Consider the following 24,437-nt stretch of genomic DNA (forward strand, 5'->3'; position numbering starts at 1 on the left):
TTTCAGGGGCTGCTCAGAAACAAAATGTTCAATTTTCCTGAAAATTTCAGCCAATTCCGTCCACAAACGCCAAAGTTATTAGACATAGAATTTTCAAAAATCCCATAGGGAAAAAATCCTAACTATATATACCTACTGGCGACCGCCAGTAGGTAATATATATATACACACACACACATAAACACATTGTTAGAATACACCTGTGAATGCTTATGCATTGCCCTATATATTTTGCATTTGCAGCACCATTTTCTGTTTAAACGCCATTTTGAATGACGATTGAAACTAATCCTTTGCCGTTTCCGAGAAAAGGCCTCTGTTCAGTTTTGTCTCTGAAATGTTGAAGTTTTGCCTCAGTATTGAATAGACTGTTCATATTAATGCATACCGTTCTCACTAGATAGGGACCCTTTCCCACTTGTCTGGTGGTGGGCGCAGGGTGAAACAACCTTGCATTGTGTTCTGTGAGATACCAAAACCAAAACCTGTTTTTTGTATTTCACTGTCCAGCTGCATCTGCATGGAAAATTCCACTGTGGGCGTGTCTTTACCCGGCTATGAAATGTGCATAATGATCCCTCTGTACCATCTTTGAGACTGTGCTGACGGGGCTCCACTCTGAATGTATCTGAATAATGTAATTATTGGTATATTCTCCACTGCTCTTCCGACTCTTTCCTCTGGTATGGAAGCCTGAGAGGTGGCCCCAAGCGGGTCACTTCCTTCAGCTGGCACCCGAACAGTGACTACTTCAGGTCATTGATTCATCCCCTTTCTACAGACGGGGGGAGGATAAGGACATGGTCGGATTGGAGTGACGGGTCAGGGATCCGTGCACGAAGAGTTCCTGTTATTCGCAGTTGATCCTTCTGTCCCGCTGGACGGTGCCTGGCCCAGTGGTCATCCCAACTGGAGTCCTGAATGGTGAAACCCTTGATCTGACCGTTTGGACTGAGGAGTCGGCAGTGGAGAACATGTTTGTTTGTCCTACTGATATCATGTGAGTTTGTTTTGGTTCTATGTAGATATGCTACCATTCTGGTTTGAGTTTGTTATGGTCTAAGGACTGTCTTGATAAAAAGTGTTTGCAAATACTTTGCCAGGTAAAAATAACAATTTTTTTTTTTTTTGTTTGCAATCCCTGGCCTAAGTAAACTTTGGAGTTTGTGTTGTCTTTGTTGTTCTGCAGATGCTCGTTTGGAAGACGCTCAGCCTGTGCCTCCTGAAGTCAGCCCTAATTTGTATACGTAGATGAAACTTGGTCTTTGTCCTATTATTTTTATTACATTATGGCACAAATATACAAGGGACAATGACAAGTTGCAGTGACCTTTGACAGGCTCTGTTGATGAACAGAGGATTAGCTTTTTACAGGAAGAGTTGTTTAAGAGGCGAAGTAGAAGGTCGATGTTTGACTCTCCGAATTGTGAAGAAGGAGGCTAAGCAAAGGTGGTTAAAATGGAAAAAGATGCATAGAAAGGGAGGATGCAGACTCTAACACAAAAAGCTATGGCGTATGACAGAGAAAAACAGGAGACAGGAATATACAATGAGGATAGGAGATTTTGGTTGCATATCAACAAGTCCTATGTGGCCACAGAGGAAGATGATATTTTCGTAGAGGAGCTTTTAGATACTCGACCCCCGCCTTCTTATGCCCGGCAGAGGATATATCTCGTAATTCCTTTACAGCCACAGCAGTCTGTCTCGCCCGCTCCAGTTGTCCCTGTATCTACGGCTGCTATACCCACTGCTCCAGTTATTTGGCCCCCTATTCTTTCTCTCCCCTCACCAGCCCTGACGACTGTGACCTCTATTATATCCACTGCCCCTACTCTTGTGCCCTCTGATGTTTAGCAATTTATACATGATTTTGAGCATTTTTTAAAACAGCATGCTCTTCAACATATGTCTGCTACATTGATTGATCTTTTGCATACCAAACATAAGAGGGGTACCAGGCTGTTCCTAAAGGGAGTGCTCAGTGGTCGAAGACAGGTTTAGGATTCTGTAGGACAACGGGAAGTGCCTATAATTGGGCATCCATTTTGTTGGAAGTAGTGGCCTCACACACCCTTGCGAGTGTCATGCTTCATCATCGGCAATGCTCCTCGTTGGGTCGGCGGTGCAATACCCAACGGGCAACACCTCAAAGAGGGGCTCTTTGGCGGAGATCTTTTTACAACTGCCGTTTAGGTGAAGTGCGGGTGTGGGGCCGGGGGGGGGGGGGTTGGTGTAGACGTACAAGTGAGTTAAAATGGGCGTAAGGGTACCAGGATCAATTTTATTCTGGAGGTCCCTAGGCTCCAATTAAAATTTAAACAAGGATTAGACTTGTAGGGAAATAATGTATCCTAGTACAAGGCTAACCTGGTGTGTGACTGGGTCGACATGTTTCTCGCCACTATGTGAAATTGACTGGCGATTCCTCATAACCGATGTCTAACTGTGTTATTTAAAAAGATACAGTGTAGCTGCTCCGATATTTTGCATTGTCAAAATAAGGGAAAGTAGTGTACCTGTGTTGCGCTCAGTGTTCCTATAGGGTGGTGGTAAGCTACAACAACAGTACCCGGCGGGTAGAACAGCGGGTGAACCTCATAGTGAAAAGGTTTCGTTGTCCCGTGTCTCCTTCATTAGACCTACCCCTCACCGCCGGTCCCGGGTAGATTTTGCATACACACATTGGGTCGGAGACTCCCCAAATGTTATTTGATATTAGAGACCGTGTTTATGTGACTGATTTAAAGCTGGGACATCTGTTTGGTAATATTTCTACAATAGTTTCTTAAAGAGGTTGGTTGTATGATAAGAGCCCTATTCAGATAGCTCAGTTCCCTATGTGTTATGTCCACCCAATTTATCATCCAGAAATACCTGCATTGACGAATCAGCACGTTGTGACTACCAGACCGACCGTGACTGCCCATTTTCAGGAGCATTGGGTTTATACTTTATGGAAAAGAAGTGAGATTTTAGCCCTTAAGGCTACTCTGTCCAATCCTAGGAAAAACCCTACAGCCTGTTAAAGGAATTGACAGAAGATGCCTCTTCTACTGTGATGACTCTTGCTGATATTGAAATGTTTTTGATCTTCTTTTTCCGGTCGATATTTGGCAGCAGGGCCATACTCAAGATCGTGTTGCTGAGTTGGGGGGTAAATGGGATGTGATTAAGGGATGGGATCAAGAAAGGAAGCCAGGAGGTAAGCCGTGTGCGGAAATACCCGCTTTACCTGGTCGTATTATTACATATATGCACACACTCATTCCACCTAAGAAAGTCCATTGGGACAGATTGACAGCCTGTCGACAGAAGAAGGATGAAAGTTTATCTGATCTCTTTGCTACGTTTGAGGATACATTTTTGGATTATAGTGGGCAGGATATGTCCACGGAGGGAGGAGTTTGTTTGTTGACAGGCTTGTTACTAATCTTCTTCCTGAAATAATGACCCGTTTGCAGGCGTCTGAAAGCACTTAGTATACGTCTTCTCCCTCTGTTTTTTTTAATATGGCTCAACATTATGAGCATCGAGATCAGGAAGGAAAGGATCAAATTGATAAAAAATGCAAGGATTTGAAGACGAACGTGTTGTTTCAGCAGGCATTTCTGGGAGATAAAAAAGGACAGGTAGGTCTTTCTCGACAACTCCCACATACTAGGCAGCCTACTGTAGCACCTTTGGGACAAAATCAGTGTGTGTATTGTAAGGAGGAAGGACATTGGCGTGGCCAGTGCCCTGTGCTTTTACAGAAGGTTTTGTCCCCTAGAGGACGTGGTTCTAGTGGTAGATGTCGTGGGACCAACAAAAATCAGAATGCTGCAGCTCCTCTGGGCCGCCCTGACAATAATAATTTCAATGACCCCAGAGATGGACGGTATTATCATGATAATTATGACATAGATGATGTGACAGGTATGTCTTACAGCTAGGACAGCCGGGGACAGGGTAAGAGACCAATGCAGATACCTATAGATCAGTGTAGTCCTTATTTCACAGCTGATTTGCAAGGTTCGACTAAGGAATTGTTGGCGGATACAGGTGCGACTAAAAAGTTCTGTTTCTCGACATATGGTCACTGGGGCGGCCCTGTCTGGCAAAAGTAATGTTTCAGTGGGTTTTTATGGCTTACCGGTCATTAGCCCCATTTCATGCTCCCTTGCACTTACTGTTGGTCCTTTTACTGTTGAGTCTCCATTCTTGTAACATCTAATTGTGTTAAAAATGTGATGGGTTTGAACTTGTCGAAGAAGTTGCATGCTACTATTTATTGTTCTCCTGATGGTGTCTATATTACTATGGGTCCAGATGTGAGTACTAGACAGTGTTTGTCTCAGGGTGCACACCTTCCAGATGAGTTTGTTCAGGTACCCCCACACTATGGACCACAGGTGATAGAAACATGGATCTACTGCATATACCACCAGTTTCTATACAAGTGAAAGATAATGCTATTCTGCCACGTATTCCTCAATTTAAAATACCGCAGGCAGGTGGAAAGGCCCTTCTTCAGATCTTTCAGGATTTGATATGAAAGGGAGTAGTTGAAGAAACATCTGCCAACATTTGTAATAGTCCTTTTCATCCGGTCCTGAAGAGGAAACCCTCTGGTTCTTCTGATGCTATTGATGAGGTAAATTGCTTTGTGATTGATTTGCAAGAGGTTAATAAAATTGTAGGTCCACAATTTCTGGTGGTTCCTGACATTACAACGCTTTTAATGATGATCCCATCTACTGCTAAGTTATTTTCTGTTATTCATTTGAAAAATGCATTCCTCAGTATTCTGATACACCCAGACAGTAGGTATGTGTTTGGATTTACACTGGCCGGCAGAAGCTTTAGATGCTGCCATGCTCCTCAAGGCTATACGGAGGGTCCAAGTTTTAAAGTCAAGCATTAAAGAGTCAGTTGGATTCCTTTTCGCTTTCCCCAGGGAATGTATTGGTGCAGTATGTTGGTGACCTGTTAATTGCTTCTGATACAGAACAAGGTTGAAAGGACATTACAGTGAAATTGTTGTTGCATTTGGCACATCATGGACATAAGGTCTCTCTTTTGAAATTTCAATATTGTCAACAAGAGGTCACCTATTTAGGTCACCTTCTGTCTAAGGAGGTAGGAGGTTGAACCCTGAGCACATCAGTGCCATTATTAAAATACCCATTCCGCAAACTCAAAATAATGTACTCTCTTTTAATGGTATTACTTACTACTGTCGGCAGTAGATCCCAAATTATTCTTTACTAACAAAATCCTTGCTTGCATTAACAATGAAAGCAGTGCATGAAACTTTGTCTTGGATGCCAGAATGTCAGCAGTCTTTTGAGCAATTAAAAACTGGGCTTTGTTCGGTTCCGGTGCTTGGCACACCTAACTATAGGACATTGTTGGTGCTTTATGTTCATGAGATGGCTGGTTGCTCACTATCTGTCTTAACACAGAAATTTGGGGATAAACAGAGGCCTTGGCTTATTTTTCTGCTATGCTTCATCCTGTTGCTAGGCCCTTCCAGGTTGTCTGAGAGCGGTTGCGGCTGTGGCCACTTTAATCAGGCAATTGGCTTGACTCGAACTTGATACAGACCTCACAGTTATGGTACCCCTTGCTGTGGATACACTTTTGAATAAGAAAAAGACACAGCACCTCACCAGTGCCATCTTACTGGCTATGAATTGTCATAGTTTGCTAAACATATTACGATCAAAAGATGTGCCACTCTGAACCGAGCCACGTTACTACCCGTCCCTTCTGAGAATTATGCAGTCGACAAACATGACTGCATTTACCAGATGGAAGAAGAGAAGAAAGGACGGGAAGACATGACTGATGTTCCCTTATCTGACCCTCAAGGAGAGCTATATGTCGATGGCTCCTGTTTTAAATTACCAGATGGCACTACCACTACCACTGCAGCGTATGCTATTACTATGTTGCAGACGGTGGTAGAGACATCATGGGTCCCCTATCAGTGGGCTCAAGCCACTGATCTTGCTGCCCTTATCCGAGCTTATGAATTGAGTGTAGGGCTGGTTGTCAAAATTGATACAAATAGCCAGTACGCATTCGGCGTCGCACATAGCTTTGGGTGACTGTGGACAGAGAGAGGATTCCTTACCTCCCATGGTACCAAAATCCAACATGGGCACCATATAGTGCGACTTTTGTTTCCGCTTTAACGCTCCCTAAGAAATTGGTAATAATTAAGTGTAGCACTCATAAAAAGGCTACTGATGATGTAGGTAGAGGAAAGGCATTCGCAGATCATGTAGCCAAGGAGAAGCCCCAAAGTAAAATGAAAAGAATGTTTGTTGCAGGTCCAGCTAGGTAGGTTCCTGAGGTTGCTATGTTTGAAAATACCATTGTTAGTGTAAAGGAGATACAAAGAGAAGCCACGATAGAGGAATTAGTGAAATGGCAGGAAAGTACAGGACAGTTAAATGAGGAAGGATGTTGGATTGATAAATCTGAAGAACAGAAATGGATGTTTCATGATGCATATGTACTTCCTGTGGTTACTATGGCTTATGGTCCAGCCCACATTATTGCGAAAGGCATTTGTAAATTGTTAGCCCCTGGCATAATGATACTATCTCTAAGACAGCTGCGCATTTGGTGAAACATTGCATGATCTGTATGAAACATAATCCAGGAAACAGTACCACTACACCGCCTTGCAATTTTGCACCACCCACTTTCCTATTTGAAGTCCTTCAAATGGATTTCATTGAGCTAGAAAGATGTAATAATCCTAAGTATGTTTTAGTGGTTATATGTGCATTCAGCAAATGGATTGAGGCTTATCCCACTAAAGATAATACGGCAATTACAACTGCAAGAGAACTCCTTAAAGAAAACTTTCCTTGATTCCGTTTGCCTCGAATTATCTGGAGTGATAACAGGTTTCTTTTTAATGGCAAAGTGATTAAATTGATTTGTGAAGGTTTACATATTAAACAGAAATTTCAGGCTGCTAATTATTCAAAGTCAGCGGGTTTGGTTGAGAAGTACAATGGTACTCTCAAATTGAAATTGGCAAAAATGTAGGAGATGACAGGGTTAAAATGGCCAGATGCTTTACCATTAGCCCTTTCATCAACATGAACTACAGCTTGTTCTAGAACAGGCTTGTCACCTTACAAGGTCTTGTTCGGACGTCTGGCAAATGTCTTGTAAATACTCCAAAATTGTATTTCCTATATTGCTTGATTATCATGGACAATTGACAGAAAATTTGCGTTCTATTCACCAACAGGTACGGGAATCCCTACCTCTTATTCCAGAGGGGCTTGGCCTCGACATTCAATCTGGCGATTACGTCCTTTTCAGAAATTTCCAGAGAAAGAAAAGTCTGGCACCCCACTGTAAAGGCCCTGAGCAAGTTCTGTTGGTGACACGGATGGCTGTAAATGTGGCTGGTCAGAAAAACTGGGTGCATGCTCCCCACTGCCGGAGGATTCCCTTACGTTGCCATACAATGTGAGCAAGTGCCCAGGTTTGTCCCCTTTAGCGATGAGGTGTGCTTTGTGCCATAGGCCTGCACCCAGTTTGCCTTGCTTTCATCCATTATGCCCAGGGGTACTCAGTGGTGCATGGTCCAAGTCTTTCTGTGGGATGTCCTGAATTTAAACATCATTGAGGGCATGGATGGCATTGGATTGTGGTGATTTTTGTGTGTTTTCCAACTATTTGGGGTGTTTAACTGATGTTCCTCTGGCTTCCTTTGCTTTTAGGTGCACAAGAGAACCACCAGTGCCAGGAAGAAGTCCTGCAGCGGTGTGTGCAGCACAATGTCACGTGACGTCACGTGTGGCCGAAGACAACTCCGCAACTCATGCAACTGCGGCCTGCTGTTCTGACATCTAAAGAAGATGGGCCCAAAGACAGGTGGCCGTAGCGCCTCTATGAAAAAAGTTGCCAGTGCCACTGCCGGTAAGAAGGAGCAGAAGAAGCAAGTGGCACCACCTACCAAGGAGACTGGTGTGCCCACAGACACCTTTTTTGGGAGAAAAAAAACCTACGCCTGCAGCAGCAGCGGTGTCCACCGGGGAACAAGCTGGGAGCAGCACGTCCGCTTCATTGGGCTCAGTGCGACCACACCGAGTTAGGTCCAAGCCCATGAGTGTTGCAGAGGCAGCCACTGTAATTGTTCAATCACCATCGACCAGTGATGTTGGCTCATCGCAAGAAAGAAGCATCCAATCAGCGCCGGGTGTAACTCAGCGGACGAGTGTTCAACAACCACAGCCGCAACGACAACCACAGGTGCAACTAGTACAAGCGCAAGTACATGGCCAAGGAGAGGCGCAAGTACATGCGCAAGGAGAGGCACAAGTACATGCGCAAGGAGAGGCGCAAGTAGAGGCGCAAGTAGAGGCGCAAGTAGAGGTGCAAAGAGAGGCGCATGAACAGGCGCATGGAGAGGCGCATGGAGAGGCGCAACTAGAGGCGCATGGAGCGGCACAACTGCCCACAATGCTTGTTCCTCCAGAAGTAGGGGCACATCAGGAAATCGAGATTGAAGCGGAGGTATCATCTGAGGAAGCCACTCCTCCTGATGGTGATCCATTGTCTTCTAGATCCCCAGCAAGAAAAAGGTCAAGGAGGGCTACTACAAGTTCTTCTTCAAGCCCCCTTCCTTCTGATGATCTTGATGTTGATTGGAACCCACCAATGCAGTCTGAAAGAGAGGCACGCCATGAGCCGACAAAGGTAGCTAAGCCTAAAAGGAAGGTTCCTGCAAGGCTTTCACTTACGGGCGATGACGATGAACAAGAATTGTTGTATTCTGCTGCTTATGAACAGTCTGACGACGACCCAGTCATCCCAGTTGTTACTCCAGGCCCAGCGGGCATGCAGCAGACAGACATTGTTACCCTATCCCGAATTGCTGCTGAGCGTGATGTGTGCATTGTGGCACTGGTACCACCACCAATGCAGTTAACTACTACACCAACACGACCTACAGCTTCCATATTTTCTGGGCAGAAGGTCCGGCAGGGACCTCCATCCAGCTCGACCACCATTACCTCAAGTAGTGGTGCTATAAGTGCACAACAGAGTCAAATTCAGCCATGCCCATCCTCCACTTCATCTGACATTGAAAGTAGCACCTCCACCACCAGCAGACGTCTCCAGTCCCCAATTTTGGACTTTTTTAGTGTTAGCAAAAAGGCGGAAAACATGGTCGCTTGTTGGATTTGTAAAGCTGTAGTTAGTCGGGGTAAGCTTGGCACCAACTATGGTACCGGAGGCCAGAGAGGTCATCTCCAAAAACACCACACTATCATTTGGGAGGCACACATGAGCAAGAACCGGGAAACCACATGTACAACAAATCCAAATGTATCCATTCATATTGCATCTGATGATGATGAGGGGTTGATCGTGTAGGGGGAAGTGAAGAAGCGACAAACATTTTTTCTGGTACACCCAGTACCCCTGGCAGCAGCACTGCAGTGGTAGCACCCACACCCTCTACCCCAGCAACATCTATGAGACACACTAAGCGTCTGGGAGAGACACCAATGCGGAAAAATACATCAATGAGCCTAACTGGTTTGAAGAAGTCTGCATCATCATCATCACGTAAAACGGTCCAGCCACCATTAGAAGCATGTTTTGGTTGGAGGCGCCATTTGAACGCAACCACCCAACGGCTCGTCTGTATAACGCAAAGCTGGCTAAAATTCTAGCGCTGGACCTTCTCCCTTTTTCTTTCGCGGAAGGGGTGGGTTTTCTAGAATTTGTGGCAACAGTCTGCCCTAAATGGAAGGTTCCTAACCGGTCCTATTTTGCCAGAGTTGCTGTTCCAGCACTACAACAAGATGTGCTGGAGGTAATTGGTGCAGCTATTCAGAAGAGTGCTGTTCACACTATCCACCTGACAACAGACATGTGGACCAGTTGCCAAGCCCTTGATTACATGTGCATCACTGCACACTGGGTCTCTTTTGCAGGGGTTAAAGACAAGTTAAAAGCAGGTGTTGACACAGACACAGTTTTTCAAGCTACTCAGAAACATGCAACAGTAGCCATGTTTGCCATGGAGAAATCTCATACTGCACCTAACCTTTTGGAGGAGTTTGACAGGAAGGTCTATGAATGGCTGCATCCAAGAAATCGCATGATTGGTTATGTTTCCACGTATAATGACAGTAATATAGTTAAGGCCATGCAGCAAGGTGGCTATTTCAGAATGCATTATTAACATTGTTGTGCAAGATTTCTTGAAAAAAGAAATCACAGTCAGCAAGCTACTGGCCTTCTGCCGAAGAATCTGCACACATTTCAGCCATTCTTTTAAGGCCCGGAAGAAGCTGAGGAGCATGCAACATGAACGTAGACTGCCAGTCGAAGGACTCATCCAGGAGGTGGCAACACGTTGGAGCTCAACCTTCTACATGCTTGAGCGTCTGTCTGAGCAGTGGGGGGTAATCAATGAGTATGTCTTTGCACTGGGTTCTACTATGAAAGACATGAGGCTAGAGTTGGAGGAACGGAAGCTAGTTGCAAGCCTGACAGACATGCTTCGTCCTTTTGAGGTCTTCACGCGTGAAGTCAGTAGGGAGGACTGTTCTTTGGGCAAAGCTATCCCATTGTTGCGCATGCTAGAACACCAACTGAAAGTGGTGTCTTCAACGTTCCCAGATGATGCTGAAAAGCAAGACGCATATCAGTTGGCGGAGAGGTTATTAAGCCGCCTAGTTGCCAATGAAAGGCTTAAAAACATACATACAGAACAACATTACATTTGTGCCACTATTCTGGATCCACGGTACAAAAAGGCAGTGGCCAGCAAAGCATTCATTCCTTTTGATGAAGCTGATGTTTCAAAGTACAAACATTGGCTAGCTCTGTCAGCCCCTCGGTTCGAAAAAGAGCGGCAGAAAATTGAAGGAGCCGGCAGAAGTACTACTGAATCAGCAGGCCATCCGGTGTCAAGTTCCACTTCTGAATCTGTGGGCGAAGGGAGTCACTTTCCCTCACAGCCGTTAACGACACCAGCAACCGTATCATCATCCTCACCTGCACCAGGCCCAGCCATAATATTGTCAGAAGCGGATTGGCTACCTGATCAAGGGTTTGCTCGTTCCAGTGATGCAAAGGCCACAGATGGTACACAAAGTGGAGCAACCCTGGAGAACGTTGAGTCGATGGTGCAGGCCTATCTGGATGACCCAACAGAGGTCTTTGTTAATCAGGACCCATTGCTGTATTGGTATGGGTAAAGGCTTCTATGGCGACTGATCACCAACCTGGCTCTAAATTATTTGTCTTGCCCACTCGCAAGAAAATGTGGAGATGTTAACACTGATTAAGATGAATCAGCACTTCATACCACCAGATTACAAAATACGTGAATGCACGCAGGAAGAAGAGGACACCGACTTAGGTGATGGAAGTTCTTCTCTGTTAGCTGACCTACTACCGTCTCAATTCAGAGTTTGAGGTCGAGCTCTACTTCCCTGACACCGAGGCCTGAAAATGACTTCCTTTTTTTTCGTCATTATTCACTTTTATTCCTGTGTGTCTTTCTTTGTTTTGCAACTTTTACCAAAACAAAACTCTAATCACCTAATCACAACAAGTCCATCAGCAGCACTGTCATCATCTTATTTCCTTATTGATTTGAGGGTGCCGCAGTCTGCATTCCTGAGGTTCACAAGTTCACAACGCAATCATGCTCCTCTATCCTCCTCCTCCAGACTCCCCCTATCCATTTCCCTCAAGGCAGATGGCTGGATTACGCAGAATAAAGAAACTGTGTCTTCGTAGATGAGTTCCCTCAAGTGGGACTGGAATTACTGACTACATGCTTGCTGATTGCTGACAGTTACTTCTGAAATTGACAGGAGAGGCTGCCCTGAGGGCCCTCACTTTCAGAAGAAGATGCGGACAAAAAGTGGAACAGGTAATGAATAATGAGAAGAAGATGGCATGCAATGGACATCAATGGCTGTTTGGCTCTGATGAAAGCACTTGCTGTTTGTTTGTTGTGCATGAAATGGATCATATGTCTTCTGTTAATATTTAATCTTTTACACACTAAGTGTAACTCAAGTCTACTCTGCTGTTTTTTTACCTTGTTTAATTCAAATTGTACTTCAACTGCAGGTGCCACTTCGTTGCATTTTCCAATATGCAAAATGTCCTTGGACTTACTGTTTGCCAATATACCATTATGATTGATTAAATAATATGTCTTTTTTCTTTACAGTCACTCACTGGGATGGATCATCAGCGTCAGTTTACGGAAGAACTATGGCCAATTCGTGAGTGGCAAACAGGTAAACCAGTCTACAACAACTACTACAGCAGAACTACATGTCTGTCTAGTCGTGGTATGGAGTGGTCGAGGCAGTGTAGTGTTGTTATGCCAGGCAGAGTCCAGACAGCAGTTCATGGAAAATTGGGGCTATGTGGCTTGCTGCATACAATTAGATATGCTTTGTCTGTCTGTGACAAAGAGCCTAGGTATGCTACATCAGGTTGCTTCACTCAGAGGTGCCTGCCTTGACCGTCTGCATGGCCCTGCCCCAAGCAATGAAATTTGCTGTTTTTCGGCGGCAAATTCGCATTCCGCGAATCTCGCGAAGTTGCCGAAAATTCGCAAATTCTTGAGCGTAACAGATTTTTGGCCCATGTTTGCGGCAGGGCCATGCAGACGGTCAAGGCAGGCACCTGATGTAGCATACCTAGGCTCTTTGACACAGACAGACAAAGCATATCTAGGGTTCAGGGTTCAATGCGGTTTACATGGGTTTTTGCATTTAATGTGGTAGGGTACCTGCGGAGTCTAGGGCTCAGGGCCCAATGCAGGCTTGTTCATAATGATGTTGGCGAGGTTTTAGGGGGGTTTGGCGTTTTTTGGTCCAGAATTGGCCGAATGTTGGCCTTTTTTGGTGTTTTGCGGGTGCGTGTGTTTGGGTGAAAACTAGTCGTACACCTTCCAGTGGATCGATTTTGTTCTGCCTTGCTGAGATTCTTGGGAATCACCAGAAAAAGTGTGCTTGTAAGTTTCAAGAGGTTCGAAGTAGTGGAAGTGCTGAAAACAGCAATTTTTTGTCAAGGCGCGATTTGCCATGTTTTGGGGATAGCAGTATTGTATGTTTTTGGGGGGCTGTTTAGGGGTGTTCTACATTTTTGGGGGTGGGTTGAGGGGTCTCGGAGCACTGCTGGGAAGGTCTAATTTTGATTGCAAGTGGTTTGAAGAAAATCCATGGTGGAAAAGGGGGGTTTGGGCCTAGTTGCAGAGAGCGTTTTGGCACGATTTAAACTTAGGCCTAGTAGTATTGCATGTTTTTGGGGGGCTGCTTGAGGGGGTCTACATTTTTGGGGGTGGGGTTGAGGGGTCTGGGAGCACTGCTGAGAAGGTCTATTTTTGATTGCAAGGGGTTTGAAGAAAATGCATGGTGGAAAAGGGGGGTTTGGGCCTAGTTGCAGAGAGCGTTTTGGCACAATTTAAATTTAGGCCTAGTAGTATTGCATGTTTTTGGGGGGCTGCTTGGGGGTGTTCTACATTTGTGGGGGTGAGTTGGGGGTCTGGGAGCACTGCTGGGAAGGTCTAATTTTGATTGCAAGTGGTTTGAAGAAAATCCATGGTGGAACATGTTTTTCTTTTAGCAGTATTGCATGTTTTTGGGGGGCTGCTTGGGGGTGTTCTAGATTTTGGGGGGGGGGTTGAGGGGTCTGGGAGCACTGCTGGGAAGGTCTCATTTTGATTGCAAGTGGTTTGAAGTACGTCCATGGTGGAAAAGGGGGGTTTGGGCCTAGTTGCAGAGAGCGTTGTGGCACGATTTAAACTTAGGCCTAGTAGTTTTGCATGTTTTTGGGGGGCTGCTTGGGGGTGTTCTAGATTTTTGGGGGTGGGTTGAGGGGTCTGGGAGCACTGCTGGGAAGGTCTAATTTTGATTGCAAGTGATTTGAAGAAAATCCATGGTGGAAAAAGTGGGTTTGGGCCTAGTTGAAGAGAGCGTTTTGGCACGATTTAAACTTAGGCCTAGTAGCATTGCATGTTTTGGGGGGCTGCTTGGGGGTGTTCTAGATTTTTGGGGGGGGTTGAGGGGTCTGGGAGCACTGCTGGGAAGGTCTAATTTTGTTCTAAAATAGCAGTTTGCACCTAGCTTGAGGGGATAGATCTGCAAAATTCTCCCATACTTACTAATTACTATCCTTGAAAAGGAGACTCAGAGTATGCACTTTTGAAATGATGCTTGTATGTAATACTGTCGACTCTGAAACTGAAAGTGTTATTTTTGCACTGCACAGCGTACCTTATATTTTTTTCTCCGTGGTGTTTTAATATCACTTCCTGTTTTTCCATCAACAATGACAGGCCAGCTTTTACCCTGTGCAATGGGAAAAACGATGAACTCAGGCTTACCATTAGCGATCCGCAATTCTGCATCCGCCAGGCAGGCACTGGACAAGGTGTCTTCTGGTCACCAACATTGATCGACGGAGCGTCACATGGAATGGAGGAGTACCGCGAATAAGAGGAATGGCTGGATGCATGCAACTTCACAAATTCAACAGGACAACTACAACATACAGTTACAGTATCCATCTTCATTTCTACTAATCTTTTAAGTAATGTTATTGCTGTAAACTTCTATGAGTGTGACTGTGCATTTGTTTGCTCTCTGCTTCAATTCATCTCTCCAGCCATTGTATACGTTTTTCTCTGCTATTTTTTAAACTAATTTAATGTACTAAGTGATTCTTCTCTCTGAAGGCAGATAGGGAAGTGAAATTGCGTAATTACTGCAGCCCTGTCTGTCACATTGTTTCTTCATAGCTAGTAAGTTGTAGAAAGTACTACTTAGTTTAAGTAACCTAACCATCCATTTAGCAATCAACTTCATGCATGCAGTAGTGCATGCACTTCCTTTATGTCCCTTAAAAGATTTATGGATATCTTCGTATACAAAGATTTGTTTATCTTCATTTGTTGTTTGTCCATGCTGTGTTTTTTTTTCCTCTCTCCACAAAACTTTCCCAAAAAAACCCATTCCCATCCAATTTTCAAACCCCAAACCTCTTCCCCCGGGCTGTGTGGTTTTCATTGAGGTGTGACTAAATGACAACAATAATTCCACACACTTGCTGGGGGGGATAAGGTCAAAGCTACAGAAAATCGATTTCAAGGCTGGTGAAGGAATCGGAGGATATATTCTTACTCAGCTTGACACAGACCCATGACTATTTGCAAATCAAATCTGATTTTCACGGGCGCCATCAACTGGATTGATCATCAAGAACATCCTCCTCCTACACATGGGGAATGATTACGCTGCTGTGTCCTTCACCTTCAGTACTATTTCTTGTAGTAGCCAAAGCCAAACTCCACACAACTAGTAGTTATACTTTGAATACTTTAGCATTTGTGAGGCTAAATTATGGCACTGTTCTTGTGTACTGTGCTATCTATCGTACTGTTCTAATGCTCCGCTCAGGCCACGCAGTGCCTGCCGCTTTCTGCATGTAAATGCAGGGGGGTACCTATACCCCCCATGTACACCCCCCACCTCCCTTCACCTAGAGGACCCGCAATGGGCCCCCGAAGTGAAGATCCATATGCTTTTCCATGGCGGAGAACCCATCTGGGAAGCCATCCTAATATGTCTGGCGGTGTCTGAGAGACACCGCCACCATATTAGAGCTTTTCCGCCGCGGCGGAAAAACGGCAGACTGAAACCAAGACCCACCAGCCATCCTAATGTGGCGGTGGGTCTTTGGTGGGTCCGCAGTTAATTTTCCGCATCCTCCGGGCCGGCGGTGGCTTCCGCCGGCACGGAGGATGCGGAAAATCCGCGATCCTAATCGACCCCTAAGTTAGCTACACAGACAGACTAATAATAATCTAGTAGTACCACAGAGAGTCATACTAGAGGCAGGAAAAGAATTTAGAAACAGTCTACAAGAAGATCAAAGACGATTTAGGAAAAAATAGAATGAGGAACGTTTGGAAAAAATACAGGTGCTGTAAAAGATAGGGAAGTATAATTATTAATATTAACAGGAAAACTTACTGGGGCCAGCAGAGGAGCCCTCGCCGGACCGATCCTGACCTTCCTGCTGTTGTCCCTGCTCCGCCGGCGCCGCTACCTCCTCCTGTGTCCCCTTGCCCCTGGGGGAAGCTGATGTACAACATGAAAGAAAGACACAAACATTGATGATTGTTGTCAACCACATCAAACATTTCAAAAAAACAATAACAAATTATTTCGGGGAAATAGATAACAATTCCACTAAATTTATTGACCTATCTGATGTGGTCTACTAGGATATTGCTGGATTCGCGGACCGTCTACTTGGAAAGTTATGTTACTCACTAAATCAACTACAAAAAGGTTCTACTAGGACTGGCAGGCAGCACTCCGCAGCACGCGAAGTGAAAGACACAGTCTGTCATGATCACCACCACTATCTCTTCTTAGTGGCAGGAGTACAAAGGAAGGACTGGACTTAAGTCTCTAATGTCTAGCATTACGCAGTTCTGTAAAGTACACTGATACATAATCATCACCCAGGCCAAATGAACACAAACTTGAAAACAAGTAAGCATAGTAGGACCGCCAGTGAGCAGGCCAGCACCTGCAATCACAGAAGCTTTTGAAACATAATTTACCTGCAATGTAATCGACAGCATTCTTGCTCTTCGGAAAAAAAAAACATTTGCAACATGATTACATAGAGCAGGAGAAAACAGAGTAGTGATTACTACTCACCAAGCCCAGGGATCTCAACACCTAACAGTTCCAGCAGGTCATGTTCCCGGTCCAGGACGTCGGACCACCGGTGCGTCGCCTGGTTGTAGGTGCGCTGGACCCCAGACTCACGATACATAGCCGGGCATACCTTCCCCCCATAGCTGGGGACGCTCCTGGAGCCCGTACCTGGCACCGAGCCTACCGCCTGCAGCAACGGTTTTGGGGAGGTGGCGCTGAACGGAGAAAATCAGTGTGGCCACCTCCACCACGCTGAAAATCTCCCGGGCTATAACTGCTTTCCCCCTTAAGCGCCCGCATGGGAGCCGGGTACAGGGTGCGGGACCCTTCCCCTTGGTCTTCCCGGCTCCCTTTGCCATGGTCCTGGACAGCTGAAAAATAAATAAATAGGAAAGAATAGGGAAAAAGAAAAGAGTTAAAGAAAGTATCTTTAAAGTAACCAAAAGTAGAAAAAAAAAAATATATAGATGTAGAAAAAAGAGGGATAAATAATGAGTAAAAAAGATCCAAAAAAAAGTTCAAAGAAACAAACATTGCAAAGATTAGGGGAGGATTGAAAAAGCATGCCCAGAACCATAGCAATGAATAAAAAACAAGATGGCCGCGCCCATTGAGGAACGCGTGAGTAAGTTCACGCGATATTTCCCCCGCGAGCATGCAAAAACGCACGTGAACACGTAATCGCACCCCGCGCACAACGCGAGCTTGCAAGTAGCGCCTGGAAACGGAAATATGCAATGCGGACAAGATGGCCATGCCCATGTAAGACCACATGGGTAACTTCGCGGTTGATGCGCTGCAAGCAAAACAAAAAGCCCCGCGAACACGTAAAAAAAAATCCGCGAATTCGGATGAATTCGCGGATTATGCGGAACGCGAATTCACGCATTTCGCCCATACTTACTGGGAATAATTAATAATAACCAGCGTTTGAAAAGCGCACATCTACCTCAGGAGAGGTGCCCCGGTGCTGGGGGTCCATCGGTAAGATTAAGCAAGCTTTTTCTCAGTCACATGGTGCTCGGCTAACCTGCCGCTGGTGCCAGGGATTGAACCAACCTGTGTTCCATAGTCAGCCGCCCTGACCGCTGCACCACATCTCTACCCCAATACAAGGTGCTGGTGGCTATATTTTGTATTTTGGTTTAGGCGAATGATGGTGGATTGTCTCACTTACTATTGCCAGCACTGAAGTAGGGTGAAAAAAGCTAAGAGACCCAAACTCAGTGTTCTTTATGCCTACGGCCATACAACCCTAAAAGCACCTGATCTTGTCTGATCTCAGAAGTTAAGCAGGGTCAGGCGTGGTTAGCACCTGGAAGTGTATGGCGCAGATTAAGGCAGATTCAAATTCAACAGACAGTGACACAGTACATTTTAAAAGCCTCTTAAAAGGTTCTAAAAACAGTGCACATAAAATGATACAAGCTTTGTGAGCACAGCAGCGCTATGAACAATGCTGCGATACCTCCCAGAGAGTCAAGCAGCAGATTGCACCTCTCAGCTGCTCGTCAGCGCAGCTCCCGCCATAAGTAGGCAAGCTACTTGAGACTAGAGCGATGACCCACCCACTCCGAGACCGAGGGGAGGAGCGATCCTCTCTATGGTCAGCGGGGTGGAGCAGTTGTCTTTCACGCTATGGAGTTTCCTTAAGGATGCGGTAAGGCTTTAGGTACAATGCCTACTTGTGCGATTAAAGCGGTACAGGACAGATTAAATTCAAATTCACATTCAACAGACAGTGACAACATTTTAAAAGCCAGTTAAAAAGTTCTAAAAACAGTGTGCATAAAATGACTCAAGCTTTGTAAGAAAGGCAGCGCTATGAACTACGATGCAATACCTCCCAGAGAGTCAGACAGCAGAGTGATTCTCTCCTTCTTGCAATTCATGCCTCCAGCCATACCATCCTGAAAGCACCTGATCTCGTCCCATGTCAGAATTTAATAAGGGTCGGGCCTGGTTAGTACCTGTTTGGGAGCCCACCTGGGAATACCAGGTGCTGGAGGCTTTTTGCTTTTTTTTTTGCTTTAGGTGAATGAGGGTGGCTTGTCTCGATTACTATGGCCAGCACTGAAATAGAATAAAAACGCTAAGAGCCTCAAATTCAGTGTTTTTCATGCCTACAGCCATACCACATTGAAAGCACCTGACCTTGTCTGACCTCAGAAGTAAAGCAGGGTTGGGCCTGGTTAGTATATGGATGGGAGACCACCTGGAAATAACAGGTGCTGTTTGCTTTTTTTGTGTGTTTTGCTTTAGGTGAGTGAGGGTGGTTTGTCTCCCTTACTATGGCCAGCACTGATTAGAATTGAAAAAGTAAGAGCAACTAAACTGGTGCTCTTCGTTCCTACGGCCATTCCACCTTGAAATCACCTGATCTCGGCTGATCTCAGAAGTTAAGCAATATCTGGCCTGGTTGGCACCTGGATGGGAGACTGCCTGGGAATCTAAGGTGCTGTAGTTTTTTTTGTGTGATTTGCTTTAGCTGAATGAGGGTGGCTTGTCTCGCTTACTTTTGCCAGCACTGAAGTAAAATGAAAAAAGCTAAAAGCCCCAAAGTCAGTGGTCTTCATGCTTCCGGCCATACCTCTATGAAAGCACCTGATCTCGTCTGATCTCAGAAGTTAAGCAGGGTCAGGCCTAATTAGTACCTGCATGGGAGACCACCTGTGAGTACTAGGTGCTGTAGGTTTTTATTTGCTTTAGGTGAATGAGGGTGGCTTGTCTAGCTTACTATGGCCAGCTCTGTTGTAGAATGAAAAAAGCTAAGAGCTCCAAAGTCAGTGCTCTTCATGTCTCTGGCTGTTTTACCATTAAAGCATCTGATCTCATTTGATCTCTGGTTAGTACACACAAAAAGTACACATAAAAAGAAGTAGATGTGAAAATACCATCGCCACCAACCCAGACCCAGCTAACCTTATGGGATCACCAGAGACCAGTGGGCCACTACCCATGGGGGAACTGCGTGGCATGTCAGTACACCCACCACAGGAAGGAAGTGGATATACAAACCGGCAAACTCTGGATTTCAAGGAATTTTACCAACTACAACAGTCAAAACATAATTTACCTGATCAAATGGCCTTGTAACCTCTTTTACGTGGGAATGGCAATGAAGATCAAACTGAAAATCAATGACCATCAGATGCAAAAAGAATAACACCAAATTGACTCACCACTACCTCGAAAAAGGCCACAGAGACGAGGGCCTGATATGGGTCGTCTTAAAGAAAATGAACCCAAGCATCCCTATCATACAAAATAAACTTCACACACTGGAACAACGAAGGGTCTTTCACCTCATATCATAGGAAACACCCCTCAACAATTACATCCTGTTGTATCTTAAGACAGGGAGCCAGGAAGAGTTTTGTAGTTTCTTTATTAGTTCCAAGTTGCTATATACAGTCTTAAAGCCAGGTGTATCCATTGTGCCAGCCCTTACTTAAGCCTGTTCTGGTCATTCACCAGCCCCACCAGGAGCAGCCTGCCTGCTGCTCAGCCCTTCTCCAACTGTCACCACTCATCCACACAGGCTCCCAAGCATTCCATTAATCACAGTCACACCAACATACCTACGATCAGCCCAGCTCTACTATGCCGTTGTTCCCAGCACCTGAAAAACCATATCGGGAGGCGGCTCCTTCTCCTTCCTCGCGGCCAAGGCCTGGAACGCCCTTCTGCTCCACCTCAGACAGACAACATTGCTCCCCATCTTCATAAGGGATCTCAAGACCTGGCTCTCCGACAGACCCCCTCTTTGATGGACCGGAAACTGCACCCCCCCACCCCCAGCACCTTGAGACACTAGTCATGCTTTAACAAACACTTGATTGGTGATCCATCTTGAAATAGAAGGTAACACAGTTGAGATGTGGACATGCAATGAAAATGTAAAAGCACAACAATAGCGACCATAAAGATGACTTTAGTGAACTTGAGCTGCCTTGTTCATCAAGCCATAAACTCTTTGTAGACATCAGCAAAACGATTTGGCTGGATCACCCACATGTGGAAGTAGTGAACCTTACACTACCTACTCACTCGCATCAAAGTCATTTTTATAGTTCCATTCGAGCATGGCCAGGCTGGGGTCGTCCGTTGACAAGGACACTGGTGGGACTGGCTTGCCTGTAGCTCCATTCTTCAACTTTATCTTTTGTTTCAGTTGTTTTCTTTAGTTTCTCCTTGTCCAAATCCTGTACAATTCCTTTAAAATCCAAAAGTACGCTTGAGTCCAGGTCCAGGTCGTCGTCAAAACATGTTGTATCTTAAGACAGGCAGCAAGGAAGAGTTTTGTAGTTTTCTTTATTAGTTCCAAGTTGCTGAATACAACAGTCTTAAAACCAGGTGTATCCATTGCGCCAGCCCTTACTCCAGCCTATTCTGGTCAAGCACCAGCCCCACCATGAGCAGCCTGCCTGCTGCTAAGCCCATCTCCAACAGTCACCACTCCTCCACACAGGCACCCAAGCATTCCATTCATCACAGTCACACCAACATTCCAATACCATCTCTCACGATGGCTGAGCAGCTAGGAAACAGCTGGGCTGGGAAGCATACAATAACATAATGAGGATATAACAAATGCCTACAAATTGGATAATTGGATACTTGTTTTCAGAGTTTTGTACGGATGTGTGTGCGAGCAGCAACTTTGCTTTTTACTAAAGGATTTCTCCCTTACTCTGATTACAGAGTGTGACTACAGAGGTCCCTCATTCCCCCCTTCCCGTGGGACATCCCAACCCCTAACCTGGGGTAAGATTGTGAGCTTGACTCACAGTATTTGTTTTCATGCACACCACATTTGCAGTGACACGTATGTTCACACGAACATGCATTGCAATGTTTATCTGCATAGAGCCAGTCTGATTCTTTCCCTGGAGGTAAAACCGTTTTGGCACTTTGTTAACCTTCATTTTACAGGTCTCAAGTTTTCTCAGAAGAGCTTGCCAAAGGTCAACCTAACTTGTGGATATATCTCAGTCTTAAGAGACTAGATAGGAGCCCTTACATCTTGTCCTGATAAAGGCCACGGACCCTGCTGCCCATTTTGGCAGAAACATGTTGACGGAATTGATGGGAATGGGGTACTTAACCCCTGGTCCCCACACTTTAGTTTTTAATAGTATGAAAACACCTTACAAAACAAATCACATTTGGAGTTTGCATTAATTTTTGAATCACGCACTCCTTTCACAGGTCCCCCACATCATTTTTAGAACTTAATCCCTGTCTCCAAGTAAGGGCCGCCTGAGCGAGTTTCCTGAAGTGGGCTGTTTGGTTCCTGAAGGTTCCTGAAGGCCAGCATGTAGCTAAATACATCCTGGGAGTTTTCCTGGGAGCTCTCTCCCAACCTTCCTTAACCAAACTAAGAGGTCCTCTCACATGGTGACCATATAAAAGCTCAAAGGAAGTGAACCCTAGATACGTCTGGGATACCTCCCTGTAAGGGAAGAGAAGGCATGGCAATAGGACGTCCCACTTACGCCTCATTTGTCTGTTAGACCCTTGATCATACCCTTCAAGGTTTGATTAAATCGCTCCACCGAACCGTTACCTTGTGGGTGATAAGGAGTGGAAAACGTGTATGTTACACCACACTCCTTCCACAGGGATATCATATATTTTGATACAAAATTGGTCCCAAAGTCAGAAACCACCTCTATGGGAAAACCCACTCTGGAAAAAATCCCCATTATCACCAGGCCCACCACTGGTACCATTGTTCTCCTGAGAGGGATTGCTTCCTGGTACTGGGTGGCATGATCCACCAAGACCAGGATGTACCTGTTGCCCATTACTGTCTTAGGATCCAGTTGATGGAACAAGGTTTCCAAGAAAAGAAAGTTGCTCGGAAGCAATCCACTCATTTAACTCATTAACAAGTTACTAATCATGTTTCATGAATAACTAATACGCACCACATGAACACGCGGGTTAGTGAAGCTTGAGTATATGTGTACTAACACGGATAACAATAAAGACGGACTAACACCGCTTTAAACTGGGAAAACTGTTTTGCGCATGCGTCAACTGCATCTATGCAGTATGACGAGTTAATGCTTGGAGGGAAATGTTTGCGCAAGAGCAGAAGATACTAAAATGGAGTCTTGAAGACTCGTGTGCATGGCATCAGCTAGTGAGCAATCATAGAAGGTGCCAGGTTGCATATAATAACAATATACAGTCTGGCACGGGTAATATTTACGATCAAAGGAATAACAGCAAGGATATAAGCAATGAATAGAAACCGCAGTCTCTATGGCCACCTCCCCTCTTCTGATCAGCCTCCCCAGCTGCTTCCTCAGCGTGATCACAATTCCCTGAAAACCCAGTAATGATAGACGGGCCATGCAGAAATAGGGAGTTGAGTACTGCTAGGCTAGGATTCATTCAGGGCAACAGATGGCACAGGAGTAGTATTTAGCCTACCCACCCCAGTAGGGGTGATACCCTGTTCCAGTAGTCAATCAGAGTTATGTCGAATGGACTCCACATATGCCAGGTAGGGACCCCAAATGTCTTTGGGACGAGAGGAGCTAGGCAGGGTATTGGAATACACTTCACTATTGACGCTACAATATGCAAGACTATTCAACCAATTCTGTACAGTGGGAGCTGTCCTGCAGCCCCGGTGGATAGCTATTTCTCGCTTGGCCAGTAAGAGACAAAGAGGAGCGAGTTTTCTAACTATTTTGGGGCACTTAATCATGTACCCCAGAAGTGCCACCTCCGGTATGGGAATTAGAGACAGTCTAGTCATATCGCCCAATATTTTATGTACCTTTTCCCAGTATTGTTGAAGAGCCGGGCAGGTCCAGGTGAGGTACGTGAAGTCTGCTTGTGGGGTGCTGCGTTTGTGACAGGTATGAGGCCTAGTCGGGTCTAGCCTGTGTATCTTGGTAGGTGTAATGTATAGTTTACGAAGAAATTTAAAATGCAGAAATGTATACTTACTGTTCAGTGAAACATCTTTTGTGACTGCACAACATTTGGCCTATTAGTCTTCAGTAATGGGGCAGCCCACATCTCCCTCCCAGTCCTTTTGGACCTTATCATCGCAAAACGGTAGCATCCCGGAGCATCCCTTGTAAAGTTTAGAGATAAGGTGAACCCCACATTTGTTCTCAATGACGAGTGTAAGAGGGGGAAATGACTCCGGCTCCATGGGGAGCCCTGGATTTGCAGCTCAGAGAGCCGAGCGGATCTGACCCAACCCAAAGCTGTCCATGAATGTGGCGTCGTGAAAGCGGTCGTCCTCCGCGGAGGAGAAACTATGTCTGGCGGGATACAAGTCACCTAGTTTCGTGATGTCAAATTTAGTTAGAGAGCACTGCACCAGTCTCTCATCTGTTATAGGTAGCCAGTGGGCATTGGGGAGAGGACACGCTGAGGAATATAGTGTCTGGGCACCCGTGAGACGTGCAAGTTTGTTCCATGCCCAACTGGTAGTGGAGACCATCTGGATATCATGGGGGTCCCTGGGAAGACCCTTCGGTAAGACAGTAGGCAGCCGTTCAGGGAGGACGAAATCTGCTTCCGGGCGGAGGAATGGAATCCTGGCGTCCGGATGGTTCCACGTGAAGGCGTAGCTGCATTGTGCTATGAGGTAGTGCAAATGGAGGTTTGGCACTCCATATCCCCCTCTCATACGGTAGGGTGAGAATCTGCCAGTGTACACGTGGCTAT

The 24,437-nt window shown here is 45.5% G+C and overlaps 1 long non-coding RNA gene and 3 pseudogenes across 1 annotated transcript in view; all 4 read left to right on the plus strand.

The window, feature by feature from the left end:
• The window catches only part of LOC144823458 (uncharacterized), a 395,313-nt gene that overhangs the window by 316,944 nt on the left and 53,932 nt on the right, over nt 1–24,437 (plus strand). The gene's annotated exons all lie outside the window — the stretch shown is intronic.
• Nucleotides 18,629–18,747, plus strand: LOC144825837 (5S ribosomal RNA; annotated as a pseudogene).
• On the plus strand, nt 18,858–18,976 carry LOC144825632 (5S ribosomal RNA; annotated as a pseudogene).
• On the plus strand, nt 19,313–19,431 carry LOC144825630 (5S ribosomal RNA; annotated as a pseudogene).

This window comes from Lissotriton helveticus, chromosome 3_1 (assembly GCF_964261635.1).
Source record: "Lissotriton helveticus chromosome 3_1, aLisHel1.1, whole genome shotgun sequence".
In the NCBI taxonomy this organism is placed as follows: domain Eukaryota; kingdom Metazoa; phylum Chordata; class Amphibia; order Caudata; family Salamandridae; genus Lissotriton; species Lissotriton helveticus.